Source organism: Ambystoma mexicanum, chromosome 12, assembly GCF_040938575.1.
Source record: "Ambystoma mexicanum isolate Mex_15411 chromosome 12, UKY_AmexF1_1, whole genome shotgun sequence".
NCBI classification, from domain to species: Eukaryota; Metazoa; Chordata; class Amphibia; order Caudata; family Ambystomatidae; genus Ambystoma; species Ambystoma mexicanum.
This window is the reverse complement of record NC_090936.1, coordinates 182,739,346-182,762,974: the sequence shown is the minus strand read 5'-3', so window position 1 is coordinate 182,762,974 and position 23,629 is coordinate 182,739,346.

Here is a 23,629-nt window from a genome sequence, read left to right as displayed (position 1 = left end):
TGTCCCAAAAACATTTGCAGCCTGAAATGGGCATTAACCCTCATCCTAGACCACTGAAATTCCCAAAAAATATTTATGGCACGAAAAATGCATCATGCACCGCTGAAAGTTCAGAATATGTTAGCAGCCCAAAAAAAGGCCTTAAAATGCATCTTAGGCTGCAAAAATGTTGAAAACTTTGGAGGCCCAAAAAAGGGGTTTACAGGCATCCTAGACCCCCTAAAGTCCAGAAAATGTTGGTTGCCCAAAAACGGTGTCAGAGAGCTCTGAATATCCCAAAAACATTTGCAGCCTGAAATGGGCATTAACCCGCATCCTAGACCACTGAAATTCCCAAAAATATTTATGGAAATAACATGCATCCTGCACCACTGAAAGTTCAGAATATGATAGCAGCCCAAAAAAGGCCTTAAAATGCATCTTAGGCTGCAAAAATGTTGAAAACTTTGGAGGCCCAAAAAAGGGGTTTGCAGGCATCCTAGACCCCTAATGTCCAGAAAATGTTGGATGCCCAAAAACGGTGTCAGAGAGCTCTGAATATCCCAAAAACATTTGTAGCCCATAAGGGGCATTAACACGTATCCTAGACCACTGAAATTCCCAAAAATATTTATGGTACGAAAATTGCATCTTACACCCTGAAAGTTCAGAATATGTTAGAAGCCCAAAAAATGCCTTAAAATGCATTTTATGGCTGCAAAAATGTAGAAAACTTTGGAGGCCCAAAAAAGGGGTTTACAGGCATCCTAGACCCCCTAAAGTCCAGAAAATGTTGGTGGCCTAAAAACTGTGTCAAAAAGCTCTGAATGTCCCAAAAACATTTGCAGCCTGAAATGGGCATTAACCCGCATCCTTAACCACTGAAATTCCCAAAAATATTTATGGCAGGAAAAACGCATCCTACACCGCTGAAAGTTCAGAATATGTTAGCAGCCCAAAAAAGGCCATAACATGCATCCTAGGGCTGCAAAAATGTAGAAAACTTTGGAGGCCCAAAAAAGGGGTTTACAGACATCCTAGACCCCCTAAATTCCAGAAAATGTTGGTGGCCCAAAAACGGTGTCAGAGAGCTCTGAATATCCCAAAAACATTTGCAGCCTGAAATGGGCATTAACCCGCATCCTAGACCACTGAAATTCCCAAAAATATTTATGGCACGAAATATGCATCCTGCACCGCTGAAAGTTCACAACATGTTAGCAGCCCAAAAAAAGGCCTTAAAATGCATCTTAGGCTGCAAAAATGTTGAAAACTTTGGGGGCCCAAAAAAGGGGTTTACAGTCATCCTAGACCCCCTAAAGTCCAGAAAATGTTGGTTGCCCAAAAACGGTGTCAGAGAGCTCTGAATATTCCAAAAACATTTGCAGCCTGAAATGGGCATTAACCCGCATCCTAGACCACTGAAATTCCCAAAAATATTTATGGAAATAACATGCATCCTGCATCACTGAAAGTTCAGAATATGATAGCAGCCCAAAAAAGGCCTTAAAATGCATCTTAGGCTGCAAAAATGTTGAAAACTTTGGAGGCCCAAAAAAGGGGTTTACAGTCATCCTAGACCCCCTAAAGTCCAGAAAAAGTTGGTGGCCCAAAAACTGTGTCAGAGAGCTCTGAATGTCCCAAAAACATTTGCAGCCTGAAATGGGCATTAACCCTCATCCTAGACCACTGAAATTCCCAAAAATATTTATGGCACGAAATATGCATCCTGCACCGCTGAAAGTTCAGAACATGTTAGCAGCCCAAAAAAAGGCCTTAAAATGCATCTTAGGCTGCAAAAATGTTGAAAACTTTGGGGGCCCAAAAAAGGGGTTTACAGGCATCCTAGACCCCCTAAAGTCCAGAAAATGTTGGTTGCCCAAAAACGGTGTCAGAGAGCTCTGAATATCCCAAAAACATTTGCAGCCTGAAATGGGCATTAACCCGCATCCTAGACCACTGAAATTCCCAAAAATATTTATGGCACGAAAAATGCATGCTACACCACTTAAAGTTCAGAATATGTTAGCAGCCCAAAAAAGGCCTTAATATGCATTTTAGGCTGCAAAAATGTTGAAAACTTTAGAGGCCCAAAAAAGGGGTTTACAGTCATCCTAGACCCCCTAAAGTCCAGAAAAAGTTGGTGGCCCAAAAACTGTGTCAGAGAGCTCTGAATGTCCCAAAAACATTTGCAGCCTGAAATGGGCATTAACCCTCATCCTAGACCACTGAAATTCCCAAAAATATTTATGGCACGAAAAATGCATCCTACACCACTGAAAGTTCAGAATATGTTAGCAGCCCAAAAAAGGCCTTAATATGAATTTTAGGCTGCAAAAATGTTGAAAACTTTAGAGGCCCAAAAAAGGGGTTTACAGTCATCCTAGACCCCCTAAAGTCCAGAAAAAGTTGGTGGCCCAAAAACTGTGTCAGAGAGCTCTGAATGTCCCAAAAACATTTGCAGCCTGAAATGGGCATTAACCCTCATCCTAGACCACTGAAATTCCCAAAAAATATTTATGGCACGAAAAATGCATCCTGCACCGCTGAAAGTTCAGAATATGTTAGCAGCCCACAAAAAGGCCTTAAAATGCATCTTAGGCTGCAAAAATGTTGAAAACTTTGGAGGCCCAAAAAAGGGGTTTACAGGCATCCTAGACCCCCTAAAGTCCAGAAAATGTTGGTTGCCCAAAAATGGTGTCAGAGAGCTCTGAATATCCCAAAAACATTTGTAGCCCATAAGGGGCATTAACACGTATCCTAGACCACTGAAATTCCCAAAAATATTTATGGTACGAAAATTGCATCTTACACCCTGAAAGTTCAGAATATGTTAGAAGCCCAAAAAATGCCTTAAAATGCATTTTATGGCTGCAAAAATGTAGAAAACTTTGGAGGCCCAAAAAAGGGGTTTACAGGCATCCTAGACCCCCTAAAGTCCAGAAAATGTTGGTGGCCTAAAAACTGTGTCAAAAAGCTCTGAATGTCCCAAAAACATTTGCAGCCTGAAATGGGCATTAACCCGCATCCTTAACCACTGAAATTCCCAAAAATATTTATGGCAGGAAAAACGCATCCTACACCGCTGAAAGTTCAGAATATGTTAGCAGCCCAAAAAAGGCCATAACATGCATCCTAGGGCTGCAAAAATGTAGAAAACTTTGGAGGCCCAAAAAAGGGGTTTACAGACATCCTAGACCCCCTAAATTCCAGAAAATGTTGGTGGCCCAAAAACGGTGTCAGAGAGCTCTGAATATCCCAAAAACATTTGCAGCCTGAAATGGGCATTAACCCGCATCCTAGACCACTGAAATTCCCAAATATATTTATGGCACGGAAAATGCATCCTACACCACTGAAAGTTCAGAATATTTTAGCAGCCCAAAAAAGGCCTTAATATGCATTTTAGGCTGCAAAAATGTTGAAAACTTTAGAGGCCCAAAAAAGAGGTTTACAGTCATCCTAGACCCCCTAAAGTCCAGAAAACGTTGGTGGCCCAAAAACTGTGTCAGAGAGCTCTGAATGTCCCAAAAACATTTGCAGCCTGAAATGGGCATTAACCCTCATCCTAGACCACTGAAATTCCCAAAAATATTTATGGCACGAAATATGCATCCTGCACCGCTGAAAGTTCACAACATGTTAGCAGCCCAAAAAAAGGCCTTAAAATGCATCTTAGGCTGCAAAAATGTTGAAAACTTTGGGGGCCCAAAAAAGGGGTTTACAGTCATCCTAGACCCCCTAAAGTCCAGAAAATGTTGGTTGCCCAAAAACGGTGTCAGAGAGCTCTGAATATCCCAAAAACATTTGCAGCCTGAAATGGGCATTAACCCGCATCCTAGACCACTGAAATTCCCAAAAATATTTATGGAAATAACATGCATCCTGCATCACTGAAAGTTCAGAATATGATAGCAGCCCAAAAAAGGCCTTAAAATGCATCTTAGGCTGCAAAAATGTTGAAAACTTTGGAGGCCCAAAAAAGGGGTTTACAGTCATCCTAGACCCCCTAAAGTCCAGAAAAAGTTGGTGGCCCAAAAACTGTGTCAGAGAGCTCTGAATGTCCCAAAAACATTTGCAGCCTGAAATGGGCATTAACCCTCATCCTAGACCACTGAAATTCCCAAAAATATTTATGGCACGAAATATGCATCCTGCACCGCTGAAAGTTCAGAACATGTTAGCAGCCCAAAAAAAGGCCTTAAAATGCATCTTAGGCTGCAAAAATGTTGAAAACTTTGGGGGCCCAAAAAAGGGGTTTACAGGCATCCTAGACCCCCTAAAGTCCAGAAAATGTTGGTTGCCCAAAAACGGTGTCAGAGAGCTCTGAATATCCCAAAAACATTTGCAGCCTGAAATGGGCATTAACCCGCATCCTAGACCACTGAAATTCCCAAAAATATTTATGGCACGAAAAATGCATGCTACACCACTTAAAGTTCAGAATATGTTAGCAGCCCAAAAAAGGCCTTAATATGCATTTTAGGCTGCAAAAATGTTGAAAACTTTAGAGGCCCAAAAAAGGGGTTTACAGTCATCCTAGACCCCCTAAAGTCCAGAAAAAGTTGGTGGCCCAAAAACTGTGTCAGAGAGCTCTGAATGTCCCAAAAACATTTGCAGCCTGAAATGGGCATTAACCCTCATCCTAGACCACTGAAATTCCCAAAAATATTTATGGCACGAAAAATGCATCCTACACCACTGAAAGTTCAGAATATGTTAGCAGCCCACAAAAAGGCCTTAAAATGCATCTTAGGCTGCAAAAATGTTGAAAACTTTGGAGGCCCAAAAAAGGGGTTTACAGGCATCCTAGACCCCCTAAAGTCCAGAAAATGTTGGTTGCCCAAAAATGGTGTCAGAGAGCTCTGAATATCCCAAAAACATTTGTAGCCCATAAGGGGCATTAACACGTATCCTAGACCACTGAAATTCCCAAAAATATTTATGGTACGAAAATTGCATCTTACACCCTGAAAGTTCAGAATATGTTAGAAGCCCAAAAAATGCCTTAAAATGCATTTTATGGCTGCAAAAATGTAGAAAACTTTGGAGGCCCAAAAGAGGGGTTTACAGGCATCCTAGACCCCCTAAAGTCCAGAAAATGTTGGTGGCCTAAAAACGGTGTCAGAGAGCTCTGAATATCCCAAAAACATTTTCAGCCTGAAATGGGCATTAACCAGCATCCTAGACCACTGAAATTCCCAAATATATTTATGGCACGGAAAATGCATCCTACACCACTGAAAGTTCAGAATATTTTAGCAGCCCAAAAAAGGCCTTAAAATGCATCTTAGGCTGCAAAAATGTTGAAAACTTTGGGGGCCCAAAAAAGGGGTTTACAGGCATCCTAGACCCCCTAAAGTCCAGAAAATGTTGGTTGCCCAAAAACGGTGTCAGAGAGCTCTGAATATCCCAAAAACATTTGCAGCCTGAAATGGGCATTAACCCGCATCCTAGACCACTGAAATTCCCAAAAATATTTATGGAAATAACATGCATCCTGCACCACTGAAAGTTCAGAATATGATAGCAGCCCAAAAAAGGCCTTAAAATGCATCTTAGGCTGCAAAAATGTTGAAAACTTTGGAGGCCCAAAAAAGGGGTTTACAGTCATCCTAGACCACCTAAAGTCCAGAAAAAGTTGGTGGCCCAAAAACTGTGTCAGAGAGCTCTGAATGTCCCAAAAACATTTGCAGCCTGAAATGGGCATTAACCCTCATCCTAGACCACTGAAATTCCCAAAAATATTTATGGCACGAAAAATGCATCCTACACCACTGAAAGTTCAGAATATGTTAGCAGCCCAAAAAAGGCCTTAATATGCATTTGAGGCTGCAAAAATGTTGAAAACTGTAGAGGCCCAAAAAAGGGGTTTACAGTCATCCTAGACCCCCTAAAGTCCAGAAAAAGTTGGTGGCCCAAAAACTGTGTCAGAGAGCTCTGAATGTCCCAAAAACATTTGCAGCCTGAAATGGGCATTAACCCTCATCCTAGACCACTGAAATTCCCAAAAAATATTTATGGCACAAAAAATGCATCCTGCAACGCTGAAAGTTCAGAATATGTTAGCAGCCCAAAAAAAGGCCTTAAAATGCATCTTAGGCTGCAAAAATGTTGAAAACTTTGGAGGCCCAAAAAAGGGGTTTACAGGCATCCTAGACCCCCTAAAGTCCAGAAAATGTTGGTTGCCCAAAAACGGTGTCAGAGAGCTCTGAATGTCCCAAAAATATTTGCAGCCTGAAATGGGCATTAAACCGCATCCTAGACCACTGAAATTCCCAAAAATATTCATGGCACGAAAAATGCATCCTACACCGCTGAAAGTTCAGAACATGTTAGCAGCCCAAAAAAAGGCCTTAAAATACATCTTAGGCTGCAAAAATGTTGAAAACTTTGGGGGCCCAAAAAAGGGGTTTACAGGCATCCTAGACCCCCTAAAGTCCAGAAAATGTTGGTTGCCCAAAAACGGTGTCAGAGAGCTCTGAATATCCCAAAAACATTTGCAGCCTGAAATGGGCATTAACCCGCATCCTAGACCACTGAAATTCCCAAAAATATTTATGGCACGAAAAATGCATGCTACACCACTGAAAGTTCAGAATGTGTTAGCAGCCCAAAAAAGGCCTTAATATGCATTTTAGGCTGCAAAAATGTTGAAAACTTTAGAGGTCCAAAAAAGGGGTTTACAGTCATCCTAGACCCCCTAAAGTCCAGAAAAAGTTGGTGGCCCAAAAACTGTGTCAGAGAGCTCTGAATGTCCCAAAAACATTTGCAGCCTGAAATGGGCATTAACCCTCATCCTAGACCACTGAAATTCCCAAAAATATTTATGGCACGAAAAATGCATCCTACACCACTGAAAGTTCAGAATATGTTAGCAGCCCAAAAAAGGCCTTAATATGAATTTTAGGCTGCAAAAATGTTGAAAACTTTAGAGGCCCAAAAAAGGGGTTTACAGTCATCCTAGACCCCCTAAAGTCCAGAAAAAGTTGGTGGCCCAAAAACTGTGTCAGAGAGCTCTGAATGTCCCAAAAACATTTGCAGCCTGAAATGGGCATTAACCCTCATCCTAGACCACTGAAATTCCCAAAAAATATTTATGGCACGAAAAATGCATCCTGCACCGCTGAAAGTTCAGAATATGTTAGCAGCCCACAAAAAGGCCTTAAAATGCATCTTAGGCTGCAAAAATGTTGAAAACCTTGGAGGCCCAAAAAAGGGGTTCACAGGCATCCTAGACCCCCTAAAGTCCAGAAAATGTTGGTTGCCCAAAAACGGTGTCAGAGAGATCTGAATATCCCAAAAACATTTGCAGCCTGAAATGGGCATTAACCCGCATCCTAGACCACTGAAATTCCCAAAAATATTTATGGAAATAACATGCATCCTGCACCACTGAAAGTTCAGAATATGATAGCAGCCCAAAAAAGGCCTTAAAATGCATCTTAGGCTGCAAAAATGTTGAAAACTTTGGAGGCCCAAAAAAGGGGTTTGCAGGCATCCTAGACCCCCTAATGTCCAGAAAATGTTGGATGCCCAAAAACGGTGTCAGAGAGCTCTGAATATCCCAAAAACATTTGTAGCCCATAAGGGGCATTAACACGTATCCTAGACCACTGAAATTCCCAAAAATATTTATGGTACGAAAATTGCATCTTACACCCTGAAAGTTCAGAATATGTTAGAAGCCCAAAAAATGCCTTAAAATGCATTTTATGGCTGCAAAAATGTAGAAAACTTTGGAGGCCCAAAAAAGGGGTTTACAGGCATCCTAGACCCCCTAAAGTCCAGAAAATGTTGGTGGCCTAAAAACTGTGTCAGAAAGCTCTGAATGTCCCAAAAACATTTGCAGCCTGAAATGGGCATTAACCCGCATCCTTAACCACTGAAATTCCCAAAAATATTTATGGCAGGAAAAACGCATCATACACCGCTGAAAGTTCAGAATATGTTAGCAGCCCAAAAAAGGCCATAACATGCCTCTTAGGGCTGCAAAAATGTAGAAAACTTTGGAGGCCCAAAAAAGGGGTTAACAGACATCCTAGGCCCCCTAAAGTCCAGAAAATGTTGGTGGCCCATAAACGCTGTCAGAGAGCTCTGAATATCCCAAAAACATTTGCAGCCTGAAATGGGCATTAACCCTCATCCTAGACCACTGAAATTCCCAAAAATATTTATGGCACGAAAAATGCATCCTACACCACTGAAAGTTCAGAATATGTTAGCAGCCCAAAAAAGGCCTTAATATGCATTTTAGGCTGCAAAAATGTTGAAAACTTTAGAGGCCCAAAAAAGGGGTTTACAGTCATCCTAGACCCCCTAAAGTCCAGAAAAAGTTGGTGGCCCAAAAACTGTGCCAGAGAGCTCTGAATGTCCCAAAAACATTTGCAGCCTGAAATGGGCATTAACCCTCATCCTAGACCACTGAAATTCCCAAAAAATATTTATGGCACGAAAAATGCAACCTGCACCGCTGAAAGTTCAGAATATGATAGCAGCCCAAAAAAGGCCTTAAAATGCATCTTAGGCTGCAAAAATGTTGAAAACTTTGGAGGCCCAAAAAAGGGGTTTGCAGGCATCCTAGACCCCCTAATGTCCAGAAAATGTTGGATGCCCAAAAACGGTGTCAGAGAGCTCTGAATATCCCAAAAACATTTGTAGCCCATAAGGGGCATTAACACGTATCCTAGACCACTGAAATTCCCAAAAATATTTATGGCACGAAAAATGCATCCTACACCACTGAAAGTTCAGAATATGTTAGCAGCCCACAAAAAGGCCTTAAAATGCATCTTAGGCTGCAAAAATGTTGAAAACTTTGGAGGCCCAAAAAAGGGGTTTACAGGCATCCTAGACCCCCTAAAGTCCAGAAAATGTTGGTTGCCCAAAAACGGTGTCAGAGAGCTCTGAATATCCCAAAAACATTTGCAGCCTGAAATGGGCATTAACCCGCATCCTAGACCACTGAAATTCCCAAAAATATTTATGGAAATAACATGCATCCTGCACCACTGAAAGTTCAGAATATGATAGCAGCCCAAAAAAGGCCTTAAAATGCATCTTAGGCTGCAAAAATGTTGAAAACTTTGGAGGCCCAAAAAAGGGGTTTGCAGGCATCCTAGACCCCCTAATGTCCAGAAAATGTTGGATGCCCAAAAACGGTGTCAGAGAGCTCTGAATATCCCAAAAACATTTGTAGCCCATAAGGGGCATTAACACGTATCCTAGACCACTGAAATTCCCAAAAATATTTATGGTACGAAAATTGCATCTTACACCCTGAAAGTTCAGAATATGTTAGAAGCCCAAAAAATGCCTTAAAATGCATTTTATGGCTGCAAAAATGTAGAAAACTTTGGAGGCCCAAAAAAGGGGTTTACAGGCATCCTAGACCCCCTAAAGTCCAGAAAATGTTGGTGGCCTAAAAACTGTGTCAAAAAGCTCTGAATGTCCCAAAAACATTTGCAGCCTGAAATGGGCATTAACCCGCATCCTTAACCACTGAAATTCCCAAAAATATTTATGGCAGGAAAAACGCATCCTACACCGCTGAAAGTTCAGAATATGTTAGCAGCCCAAAAAAGGCCATAACATGCATCTTAGGGCTGCAAAAATGTAGAAAACTTTGGAGGCCCAAAAAAGGGGTTTACAGACATCCTAGACCCCCTAAAGTCCAGAAAATGTTGGTGGCCCAAAAACGGTGTCAGAGAGCTCTGAATATCCCAAAAACATTTGCAGCCTGAAATGGGCATTCACCCGCATCCTAGACCACTGAAATTCCCAAATATATTTATGGCACGAAAAATGCATCCTGCACCGCTGAAAGTTCAGAATATGTTAGCAGCCCAAAAAAAGGCCTTAAAATGCATCTTAGGCTGCAAAAATGTTGAAAACTTTGGAGGCCCAAAAAAGGGGTTTACAGGCATCCTAGACCCCCTAAAGTCCAGAAAATGTTGGTTGCCCAAAAACTGTGCCAGAGAGCTCTGAATGTCCCAAAAACATTTGCAGCCTGAAATGGGCATTAACCCTCATCCTAGACCACTGAAATTCCCAAAAAATATTTATGGCACGAAAAATGCAACCTGCACCGCTGAAAGTTCAGAATATGTTAGCAGCCCACAAAAAGGCCTTAAAATGCATCTTAGGCTGCAAAAATGTTGAAAACTTTGGAGGCCCAAAAAAGGGGTTTACAGGCATCCTAGACCCCCTAAAGTCCAGAAAATGTTGGTTGCCCAAAAACGGTGTCAGAGAGCTCTGAATATCCCAAAAACATTTGCAGCCTGAAATGGGCATTAACCCGCATCCTAGACCACTGAAATTCCCAAAAATATTTATGGAAATAACATGCATCCTGCACCACTGAAAGTTCAGAATATGATAGCAGCCCAAAAAAGGCCTTAAAATGCATCTTAGGCTGCAAAAATGTTGAAAACTTTGGAGGCCCAAAAAAGGGGTTTGCAGGCATCCTAGACCCCCTAATGTCCAGAAAATGTTGGATGCCCAAAAACGGTGTCAGAGAGCTCTGAATATCCCAAAAACATTTGTAGCCCATAAGGGGCATTAACACGTATCCTAGACCACTGAAATTCCCAAAAATATTTATGGTACGAAAATTGCATCTTACACCCTGAAAGTTCAGAATATGTTAGAAGCCCAAAAAATGCCTTAAAATGCATTTTATGGCTGCAAAAATGTAGAAAACTTTGGAGGCCCAAAAAAGGGGTTTACAGGCATCCTAGACCCCCTAAAGTCCAGAAAATGTTGGTGGCCTAAAAACTGTGTCAAAAAGCTCTGAATGTCCCAAAAACATTTGCAGCGTGAAATGGGCATTAACCCGCATCCTTAACCACTGAAATTCCCAAAAATATTTATGGCAGGAAAAACGCATCCTACACCGCTGAAAGTTCAGAATATGTTAGCAGCCCAAAAAAGGCCATAACATGCATCTTAGGGCTGCAAAAATGTAGAAAACTTTGGAGGCCCAAAAAAGGGGTTTACAGACATCCTAGACCCCCTAAAGTCCAGAAAATGTTGGTGGCCCAAAAACGGTGTCAGAGAGCTCTGAATATCCCAAAAACATTTGCAGCCTGAAATGGGCATTCACCCGCATCCTAGACCACTGAAATTCCCAAAAATATTTATGGCACGAAATATGCATCCTGCACCGCTGAAAGTTCAGAACATGTTAGCAGCCCAAAAAAAGGCCTTAAAATGCATCTTAGGCTGCAAAAATGTTGAAAACTTTGGGGGCCCAAAAAAGGGGTTTACAGGCATCCTAGACCCCCTAAAGTCCAGAAAATGTTGGTTGCCCAAAAACGGTGTCAGAGAGCTCTGAATATCCCAAAAATATTTGCAGCCTGAAATGGGCATTAACCCGCATCCTAGACCACTGAAATTCCCAAAAATATTTATGGCACGAAAAATGCATGCTACACCACTTAAAGTTCAGAATATGTAAGCAGCCCAAAAAAGGCCTTAATATGCATTTTAGGCTGCAAAAATGTTGAAAACTTTAGAGGCCCAAAAAAGGGGTTTACAGTCATCCTAGAGCCCCTAAAGTCCAGAAAAATTTGGTGGCCCAAAAACTGTGTCAGAGAGCTCTGAATGTCCCAAAAACATTTGCAGCCTGAAATGGGCATTAACCCTCATCCTAGACCACTGAAATTCCCAAAAATATTTATGGCACGAAAAATGCATCCTACACCACTGAAAGTTCAGAATATGTTAGCAGCCCAAAAAAGGCCTTAATATGAATTTTAGGCTGCAAAAATGTTGAAAACTTTAGAGGCCCAAAAAAGGGGTTTACAGTCATCCTAGACCCCCTAAAGTCCAGAAAAAGTTGGTGGCCCAAAAACTGTGTCAGAGAGCTCTGAATGTCCCAAAAACATTTGCAGCCTGAAATGGGCATTAACCCTCATCCTAGACCACTGAAATTCCCAAAAAATATTTATGGCACGAAAAATGCATCCTGCACCGCTGAAAGTTCAGAATATGTTAGCAGCCCACAAAAAGGCCTTAAAATGCATCTTAGGCTGCAAAAATGTTGAAAACTTTGGAGGCCCAAAAAAGGGGTTTACAGGCATCCTACACCCCCTAAAGTCCAGAAAATGTTGGTTGCCCAAAAATGGTGTCAGAGAGCTCTGAATATCCCAAAAACATTTGTAGCCCATAAGGGGCATTAACACGTATCCTAGACCACTGAAATTCCCAAAAATATTTATGGTACGAAAATTGCATCTTACACCCTGAAAGTTCAGAATATGTTAGAAGCCCAAAAAATGCCTTAAAATGCATTTTATGGCTGCAAAAATGTAGAAAACTTTGGAGGCCCAAAAGTGGGGTTTACAGGCATCCTAGACCCCCTAAAGTCCAGAAAATGTTGGTGGCCTAAAAACGGTGTCAGAGAGCTCTGAATATCCCAAAAACATTTTCAGCCTGAAATGGGCATTAACCAGCATCCTAGACCACTGAAATTCCCAAAAATATTTATGGCACGAAAAATGCATGCTACACCACTTAAAGTTCAGAATATGTTAGCAGCCCAAAAAAGGCCTTAATATGCATTTTAGGCTGCAAAAATGTTGAAAACTTTGGAGGCCCAAAAAAGGGGTTTACAGTCATCCTAGACCACCTAAAGTCCAGAAAAAGTTGGTGGCCCAAAAACTGTGTCAGAGAGCTCTGAATGTCCCAAAAACATTTGCAGCCTGAAATGGGCATTAACCCTCATCCTAGACCACTGAAATTCCCAAAAATATTTATGGCACGAAAAATGCATCCTACACCACTGAAAGTTCAGAATATGTTAGCAGCCCAAAAAAGGCCTTAATATGCATTTGAGGCTGCAAAAATGTTGAAAACTGTAGAGGCCCAAAAAAGGGGTTTACAGTCATCCTAGACCCCCTAAAGTCCAGAAAAAGTTGGTGGCCCAAAAACTGTGTCAGAGAGCTCTGAATGTCCCAAAAACATTTGCAGCCTGAAATGGGCATTAACCCTCATCCTAGACCACTGAAATTCCCAAAAAATATTTATGGCACGAAAAATGCATCCTGCAACGCTGAAAGTTCAGAATATGTTAGCAGCCCAAAAAAAGGCCTTAAAATGCATCTTAGGCTGCAAAAATGTTGAAAACTTTGGAGGCCCAAAAAAGGGGTTTACAGGCATCCTAGACCCCCTAAAGTCCAGAAAATGTTGGTTGCCCAAAAACGGTGTCAGAGAGCTCTGAATGTCCCAAAAATATTTGCAGCCTGAAATGGGCATTAAACCGCATCCTAGACCACTGAAATTCCCAAAAATATTCATGGCACGAAAAATGCATCCTACACCGCTGAAAGTTCAGAACATGTTAGCAGCCCAAAAAAAGGCCTTAAAATGCATCTTAGGCTGCAAAAATGTTGAAAACTTTGGGGGCCCAAAAAAGGGGTTTACAGGCATCCTAGACCCCCTAAAGTCCAGAAAATGTTGGTTGCCCAAAAACGGTGTCAGAGAGCTCTGAATATCCCAAAAACATTTGCAGCCTGAAATGGGCATTAACCCGCATCCTAGACCACTGAAATTCCCAAAAATATTTATGGCACGAAAAATGCATGCTACACCACTGAAAGTTCAGAATATGTTAGCAGCCCAAAAAAGGCCTTAATATGCATTTTAGGCTGCAAAAATGTTGAAAACTTTAGAGGCCCAAAAAAGGGGTTTACAGTCATCCTAGACCCCCTAAAGTCCAGAAAAAGTTGGTGGCCCAAAAACTGTGTCAGAGAGCTCTGAATGTCCCAAAAACATTTGCAGCCTGAAATGGGCATTAACCCTCATCCTAGACCACTGAAATTCCCAAAAATATTTATGGCACGAAAAATGCATCCTACACCACTGAAAGTTCAGAATATGTTAGCAGCCCAAAAAAGGCCTTAATATGAATTTTAGGCTGCAAAAATGTTGAAAACTTTAGAGGCCCAAAAAAGGGGTTTACAGTCATCCTAGACCCCCTAAAGTCCAGAAAAAGTTGGTGGCCCAAAAACTGTGTCAGAGAGCTCTGAATGTCCCAAAAACATTTGCAGCCTGAAATGGGCATTAACCCTCATCCTAGACCACTGAAATTCCCAAAAAATATTTATGGCACGAAAAATGCATCCTGCACCGCTGAAAGTTCAGAATATGTTAGCAGCCCACAAAAAGGCCTTAAAATGCATCTTAGGCTGCAAAAATGTTGAAAACCTTGGAGGCCCAAAAAAGGGGTTTACAGGCATCCTAGACCCCCTAAAGTCCAGAAAATGTTGGTTGCCCAAAAACGGTGTCAGAGAGATCTGAATATCCCAAAAACATTTGCAGCCTGAAATGGGCATTAACCCGCATCCTAGACCACTGAAATTCCCAAAAATATTTATGGAAATAACATGCATCCTGCACCACTGAAAGTTCAGAATATGATAGCAGCCCAAAAAAGGCCTTAAAATGCATCTTAGGCTGCAAAAATGTTGAAAACTTTGGAGGCCCAAAAAAGGGGTTTGCAGGCATCCTAGACCCCCTAATGTCCAGAAAATGTTGGATGCCCAAAAACGGTGTCAGAGAGCTCTGAATATCCCAAAAACATTTGTAGCCCATAAGGGGCATTAACACGTATCCTAGACCACTGAAATTCCCAAAAATATTTATGGTACGAAAATTGCATCTTACACCCTGAAAGTTCAGAATATGTTAGAAGCCCAAAAAATGCCTTAAAATGCATTTTATGGCTGCAAAAATGTAGAAAACTTTGGAGGCCCAAAAAAGGGGTTTACAGGCATCCTAGACCCCCTAAAGTCCAGAAAATGTTGGTGGCCTAAAAACTGTGTCAAAAAGCTCTGAATGTCCCAAAAACATTTGCAGCCTGAAATGGGCATTAACCCGCATCCTTAACCACTGAAATTCCCAAAAATATTTATGGCAGGAAAAACGCATCCTACACCGCTGAAAGTTCAGAATATGTTAGCAGCCCAAAAAAGCCCATAACATGCATCTTAGGGCTGCAAAAATGTAGAAAACTTTGGAGGCCCAAAAAAGGGGTTTACAGACATCCTAGACCCCCTAAAGTCCAGAAAATGTTGGTGGCCCAAAAACGGTGTCAGAGAGCTCTGAATATCCCAAAAACATTTGCAGCCTGAAATGGGCATTAACCCGCATCCTAGACCACTGAAATTCCCAAATATATTTATGGCACGAAAAATGCATCCTGCACCGCTGAAAGTTCAGAATATGTTAGCAGCCCAAAAAAAGGCCTTAAAATGCATCTTAGGCTGCAAAAATGTTGAAAACTTTGGAGGCCCAAAAAAGGGGTTTACAGGCATCCTAGACCCCCTAAAGTCCAGAAAATGTTGGTTGCCCAAAAACGGTGTCAGAGAGCTTTGAATGTCCCAAAAATATTTGCAGCCTGAAATGGGCATTAAACCGCATCCTAGACCACTGAAATTCCCAGAAATATTCATGGCACGAAAAATGCATCCTACACCGCTGAAAGTTCAGAATATGTTAGCAGCCCAAAAAAGGCCTTAAAATGCATCTTAGGCTGCAAAAATATTGAAAACTTTGGAGGTCCAAAAAAGGGGTTTACAGTCATCCTAGGCCCCCTAAAGTCCAGAAAATGTTGGTTGCCCAAAAACGGTGTCAGAGAGCTCTGAATGTCCCAAAAATATTTGCAGCCTGAAATGGGCATTAACCTGCATCCTAGACCACTGAAATTCCGAAAAATAGATTTGGCACGGAAAATGCATCTTACACCACTGAAAGTTCAGAATATGTTAGCAGCCCAAAAAATGCCTTAAAATGCATCGTAGGCTGCAAAAATGTTGAAAACTTTGGAGGTCCAAAAAAGGGGTTTACAGGCATCCTAGACCCCCTAAAGTCCAGAAAATGTTGGTGGCCTAAAAACTGTGTCAGAAAGCTCTGAATGTCCCAAAAACATTTGCAGCCTGAAATGGGTATTAACCCGCATCCTTAACCACTGAAATTCCCAAAAATATTTATGGCACGAAAAATGCATCCTACACCACTGAAAGTTCAGAATATGTTAGCAGCCCAAAAAAGGCCTTAATATGAATTTTAGGCTGCAAAAATGTTGAAAACTTTAGAGGCCCAAAAAAGGGGTTTACAGTCATCCTAGACCCCCTAAAGTCCAGAAAAAGTTGGTGGCCCAAAAACTGTGTCAGAGAGCTCTGAATGTCCCAAAAACATTTGCAGCCTGAAATGGGCATTAACCCTCATCCTAGACCACTGAAATTCCCAAAAAATATTTATGGCACGAAAAATGCATCCTGCACCGCTGAAAGTTCAGAATATGTTAGCAGCCCACAAAAAGGCCTTAAAATGCATCTTAGGCTGCAAAAATGTTGAAAACCTTGGAGGCCCAAAAAAGGGGTTTACAGGCATCCTAGACCCCCTAAAGTCCAGAAAATGTTGGTTGCCCAAAAACGGTGTCAGAGAGATCTGAATATCCCAAAAACATTTGCAGCCTGAAATGGGCATTAACCCGCATCCTAGACCACTGAAATTCCCAAAAATATTTATGGAAATAACATGCATCCTGCACCACTGAAAGTTCAGAATATGATAGCAGCCCAAAAAAGGCCTTAAAATGCATCTTAGGCTGCAAAAATGTTGAAAACTTTGGAGGCCCAAAAAAGGGGTTTGCAGGCATCCTAGACCCCCTAATGTCCAGAAAATGTTGGATGCCCAAAAACGGTGTCAGAGAGCTCTGAATATCCCAAAAACATTTGTAGCCCATAAGGGGCATTAACACGTATCCTAGACCACTGAAATTCCCAAAAATATTTATGGTACGAAAATTGCATCTTACACCCTGAAAGTTCAGAATATGTTAGAAGCCCAAAAAATGCCTTAAAATGCATTTTATGGCTGCAAAAATGTAGAAAACTTTGGAGGCCCAAAAAAGGGGTTTACAGGCATCCTAGACCCCCTAAAGTCCAGAAAATGTTGGTGGCCTAAAAACTGTGTCAAAAAGCTCTGAATGTCCCAAAAACATTTGCAGCCTGAAATGGGCATTAACCCGCATCCTTAACCACTGAAATTCCCAAAAATATTTATGGCAGGAAAAACGCATCCTACACCGCTGAAAGTTCAGAATATGTTAGCAGCCCAAAAAAGGCCATAACATGCCTCTTAGGGCTGCAAAAATGTAGAAAACTTTGGAGGCCCAAAAAAGGGGTTAACAGACATCCTAGGCCCCCTAAAGTCCAGAAAATGTTGGTGGCCCATAAACGCTGTCAGAGAGCTCTGAATATCCCAAAAACATTTGCAGCCTGAAATGGGCATTAACCCTCATCCTAGACCACTGAAATTCCCAAAAATATTTATGGCACGAAAAATGCATCCTACACCACTGAAAGTTCAGAATATGTTAGCAGCCCAAAAAAGGCCTTAATATGCATTTTAGGCTGCAAAAATGTTGAAAACTTTAGAGGCCCAAAAAAGGGGTTTACAGTCATCCTAGACCCCCTAAAGTCCAGAAAAAGTTGGTGGCCCAAAAACTGTGCCAGAGAGCTCTGAATGTCCCAAAAACATTTGCAGCCTGAAATGGGCATTAACCCTCATCCTAGACCACTGAAATTCCCAAAAAATATTTATGGCACGAAAAATGCAACCTGCACCGCTGAAAGTTCAGAATATGTTAGCAGCCCAAAAAAAGGCCTTAAAATGCATCTTAGGCTGCAAAAATGTTGAAAACTTTGGAGGCCCAAAAAAGGGATTTGCAGGCATCCTAGACCCCCTAAAGTCCAGAAAATGTTGGTTGCCCAAAAACTGTGCCAGAGAGCTCTGAATGTCCCAAAAACATTTGCAGCCTGAAATGGGCATTAACCCTCATCCTAGACCACTGAAATTCCCAAAAAATATTTATGGCACGAAAAATGCAACCTGCACCGCTGAAAGTTCAGAATATGTTAGCAGCCCACAAAAAGGCCTTAAAATGCATTTTATGGCTGCAAAAATGTAGAAAACTTTGGAGGCCCAAAAAAGGGGTTTACAGGCATCCTAGACCCCCTAAAGTCCAGAAAATGTTGGTTGCCCAAAAACGGTGTCAGAGAGCTCTGAATATCCCAAAAACATTTGCAGCCTGAAATGGGCATTAACCCGCATCCTAGACCACTGAAATTCCCAAAAATATTTATGGAAATAACATGCATCCTGCACCACTGAAAGTTCAGAATATGATAGCAGCCCAAAAAAGGCCTTAAAATGCATCTTAGGCTGCAAAAATGTTGAAAACTTTGGAGGCCCAAAAAAGGGGTTTGCAGGCATCCTAGACCCCCTAATGTCCAGAAAATGTTGGATGCCCAAAAACGGTGTCAGAGAGCTCTGAATATCCCAAAAACATTTGTAGCCCGTAAGGGGCATTAACACGTATCCTAGACCACTGAAATTCCCAAAAATATTTATGGTACGAAAATTGCATCTTACACCCTGAAAGTTCAGAATATGTTAGAAGCCCAAAAAATGCCTTAAAATGCATTTTATGGCTGCAAAAATGTAGAAAACTTTGGAGGCCCAAAAAAGGGGTTTACAGGCATCCTAGACCCCCTAAAGTCCAGAAAATGTTGGTGGCCTAAAAACTGTGTCAAAAAGCTCTGAATGTCCCAAAAACATTTGCAGCGTGAAATGGGCATTAACCCGCATCCTTAACCACTGAAATTCCCAAAAATATTTATGGCAGGAAAAACGCATCCTACACCGCTGAAAGTTCAGAATATGTTAGCAGCCCAAAAAAGGCCATAACATGCATCTTAGGGCTGCAAAAATGTAGAAAACTTTGGAGGCCCAAAAAAGGGGTTTACAGACATCCTAGACCCCCTAAAGTCCAGAAAATGTTGGTGGCCCAAAAACGGTGTCAGAGAGCTCTGAATATCCCAAAAACATTTGCAGCCTGAAATGGGCATTCACCCGCATCCTAGACCACTGAAATTCCCAAAAATATTTATGGCACGAAATATGCATCCTGCACCGCTGAAAGTTCAGAACATGTTAGCAGCCCAAAAAAAGGCCTTAAAATGCATCTTAGGCTGCAAAAATGTTGAAAACTTTGGGGGCCCAAAAAAGGGGTTTACAGGCATCCTAGACCCCCTAAAGTCCAGAAAATGTTGGTTGCCCAAAAACGGTGTCAGAGAGCTCTGAATATCCCAAAAACATTTGCAGCATGAAATGGGCATTAACCCGCATCCTAGACCACTGAAATTCCCAAAAATATTTATGGCACGAAAAATGCATGCTACACCACTTAAAGTTCAGAATATGTTAGCAGCCCAAAAAAGGCCTTAATATGCATTTTAGGCTGCAAAAATGTTGAAAACTTTAGAGGCCCAAAAAAGGGGTTTACAGTCATCCTAGAGCCCCTAAAGTCCAGAAAAATTTGGTGGCCCAAAAACTGTGTCAGAGAGCTCTGAATGTCCCAAAAACATTTGCAGCCTGAAATGGGCATTAACCCTCATCCTAGACCACTGAAATTCCCAAAAATATTTATGGCACGAAAAATGCATCCTACACCACTGAAAGTTCAGAATATGTTAGCAGCCCAAAAAAGGCCTTAATATGAATTTTAGGCTGCAAAAATGTTGAAAACTTTAGAGGCCCAAAAAAGGGGTTTACAGTCATCCGAGACCCCCTAAAGTCCAGAAAAAGTTGGTGGCCCAAAAACTGTGTCAGAGAGCTCTGAATGTCCCAAAAACATTTGCAGCCTGAAATGGGCATTAACCCTCATCCTAGACCACTGAAATTCCCAAAAAATATTTATGGCACGAAAAATGCATCCTGCACCGCTGAAAGTTCAGAATATGTTAGCAGCCCACAAAAAGGCCTTAAAATGCATCTTAGGCTGCAAAAATGTTGAAAACTTTGGAGGCCCAAAAAAGGGGTTTACAGGCATCCTACACCCCCTAAAGTCCAGAAAATGTTGGTTGCCCAAAAATGGTGTCAGAGAGCTCTGAATATCCCAAAAACATTTGTAGCCCATAAGGGGCATTAACACGTATCCTAGACCACTGAAATTCCCAAAAATATTTATGGTACGAAAATTGCATCTTACACCCTGAAAGTTCAGAATATGTTAGAAGCCCAAAAAATGCCTTAAAATGCATTTTATGGCTGCAAAAATGTAGAAAACTTTGGAGGCCCAAAAGAGGGGTTTACAGGCATCCTAGACCCCCTAAAGTCCAGAAAATGTTGGTGGCCTAAAAACGGTGTCAGAGAGCTCTGAATATCCCAAAAACATTTTCAGCCTGAAATGGGCATTAACCAGCATCCTAGACCACTGAAATTCCCAAAAATATTTATGGCACGAAAAATGCATGCTACACCACTTAAAGTTCAGAATATGTTAGCAGCCCAAAAAAGGCCTTAATATGCATTTAAAGCTGCAAAAATGTTGAAAACTTTGGAGGCCCAAAAAAGGGGTTTACAGTCATCCTAGACCACCTAAAGTCCAGAAAAAGTTGGTGGCCCAAAAACTGTGTCAGAGAGCTCTGAATGTCCCAAAAACATTTGCAGCCTGAAATGGGCATTAACCCTCATCCTAGACCACTGAAATTCCCAAAAATATTTATGGCACGAAAAATGCATCCTGCACCACTGAAAGTTCAGAATATGTTAGCAGCCCAAAAAAGGCCTTAATATGCATTTGAGGCTGCAAAAATGTTGAAAACTGTAGAGGCCCAAAAAAGGGGTTTACAGTCATCCTAGACCCCCTAAAGTCCAGAAAAAGTTGGTGGCCCAAAAACGGTGTCAGAGAGCTCTGAATGTCCCAAAAATATTTGCAGCCTGAAATGGGCATTAAACCGCATCCTAGACCACTGAAATTCCCAAAAATATTTATGGCACGAAAAATGCATGCTACACCACTGAAAGTTCAGAATATGTTAGCAGCCCAAAAAAGGCCTTAATATGCATTTTAGGCTGCAAAAATGTTGAAAACTTTAGAGGCCCAAAAAAGGGGTTTACAGTCATCCTAGACCCCCTAAAGTCCAGAAAAAGTTGGTGGCCCAAAAACTGTGTCAGAGAGCTCTGAATATCCCAAAAACATTTGCAGCCTGAAATGGGCATTAACCCGCATCCTAGACCACTGAAATTCCCAAAAATATTTATGGCACGAAAAATGCATGCTACACCACTTAAAGTTCAGAATATGTTAGCAGCCCAAAAAAGGCCTTAATATGCATTTTAGGCTGCAAAAATGTTGAAAACTTTAGAGGCCCAAAAAAGGGGTTTACAGTCATCCTAGAGCCCCTAAAGTCCAGAAAAATTTGGTGGCCCAAAAACTGTGTCAGAGAGCTCTGAATGTCCCAAAAACATTTGCAGCCTGAAATGGGCATTAACCCTCATCCTAGACCACTGAAATTCCCAAAAATATTTATGGCACGAAAAATGCATCCTACACCACTGAAAGTTCAGAATATGTTAGCAGCCCAAAAAAGGCCTTAATATGCATTTGAGGCTGCAAAAATGTTGAAAACTGTAGAGGCCCAAAAAAGGGGTTTACAGTCATCCTAGACCCCCTAAAGTCCAGAAAAAGTTGGTGGCCCAAAAACTGTGTCAGAGAGCTCTGAATGTCCCAAAAACATTTGCAGCCTGAAATGGGCATTAACCCTCATCCTAGACCACTGAAATTCCCAAAAAATATTTATGGCACGAAAAATGCATCCTGCAACGCTGAAAGTTCAGAATATGTTAGCAGCCCAAAAAAAGGCCTTAAAATGCATCTTAGGCTGCAAAAATGTTGAAAACTTTGGAGGCCCAAAAAAGGGGTTTACAGGCATCCTAGACCCCCTAAAGTCCAGAAAATGTTGGTTGCCCAAAAACGGTGTCAGAGAGCTCTGAATGTCCCAAAAATATTTGCAGCCTGAAATGGGCATTAAACCGCATCCTAGACCACTGAAATTCCCAAAAATATTTATGGCACGAAAAATGCATGCTACACCACTGAAAGTTCAGAATATGTTAGCAGCCCAAAAAAGGCCTTAATATGCATTTTAGGCTGCAAAAATGTTGAAAACTTTAGAGGCCCAAAAAAGGGGTTTACAGTCATCCTAGACCCCCTAAAGTCCAGAAAAAGTTGGTGGCCCAAAAACTGTGTCAGAGAGCTCTGAATATCCCAAAAACATTTGCAGCCTGAAATGGGCATTAACCCGCATCCTAGACCACTGAAATTCCCAAAAATATTTATGGCACGAAAAATGCATGCTACACCACTTAAAGTTCAGAATATGTTAGCAGCCCAAAAAAGGCCTTAATATGCATTTTAGGCTGCAAAAATGTTGAAAACTTTAGAGGCCCAAAAAAGGGGTTTACAGTCATCCTAGAGCCCCTAAAGTCCAGAAAAATTTGGTGGCCCAAAAACTGTGTCAGAGAGCTCTGAATGTCCCAAAAACATTTGCAGCCTGAAATGGGCATTAACCCTCATCCTAGACCACTGAAATTCCCAAAAATATTTATGGCACGAAAAATGCATCCTACACCACTGAAAGTTCAGAATATGTTAGCAGCCCAAAAAAGGCCTTAATATGAATTTTAGGCTGCAAAAATGTTGAAAACTTTAGAGGCCCAAAAAAGGGGTTTACAGGCATCCTACACCCCCTAAAGTCCAGAAAATGTTGGTTGCCCAAAAATGGTGTCAGAGAGCTCTGAATATCCCAAAAACATTTGTAGCCCATAAGGGGCATTAACACGTATCCTAGACCACTGAAATTCCCAAAAATATTTATGGTACGAAAATTGCATCTTACACCCTGAAAGTTCAGAATATGTTAGAAGCCCAAAAAATGCCTTAAAATGCATTTTATGGCTGCAAAAATGTAGAAAACTTTGGAGGCCCAAAAGAGGGGTTTACAGGCATCCTAGACCCCCTAAAGTCCAGAAAATGTTGGTGGCCTAAAAACGGTGTCAGAGAGCTCTGAATATCCCAAAAACATTTTCAGCCTGAAATGGGCATTAACCAGCATCCTAGACCACTGAAATTCCCAAAAATATTTATGGCACGAAAAATGCATGCTACACCACTTAAAGTTCAGAATATGTTAGCAGCCCAAAAAAGGCCTTAATATGCATTTTAGGCTGCAAAAATGTTGAAAACTTTGGAGGCCCAAAAAAGGGGTTTACAGTCATCCTAGACCACCTAAAGTCCAGAAAAAGTTGGTGGCCCAAAAACTGTGTCAGAGAGCTCTGAATGTCCCAAAAACATTTGCAGCCTGAAATGGGCATTAACCCTCATCCTAGACCACTGAAATTCCCAAAAATATTTATGGCACGAAAAATGCATCCTACACCACTGAAAGTTCAGAATATGTTAGCAGCCCAAAAAAGGCCTTAATATGCATTTGAGGCTGCAAAAATGTTGAAAACTGTAGAGGCCCAAAAAAGGGGTTTACAGTCATCCTAGACCCCCTAAAGTCCAGAAAAAGTTGGTGGCCCAAAAACTGTGTCAGAGAGCTCTGAATGTCCCAAAAACATTTGCAGCCTGAAATGGGCATTAACCCTCATCCTAGACCACTGAAATTCCCAAAAAATATTTATGGCACGAAAAATGCATCCTGCAACGCTGAAAGTTCAGAATATGTTAGCAGCCCAAAAAAAGGCCTTAAAATGCATCTTAGGCTGCAAAAATGTTGAAAACTCTGGAGGCCCA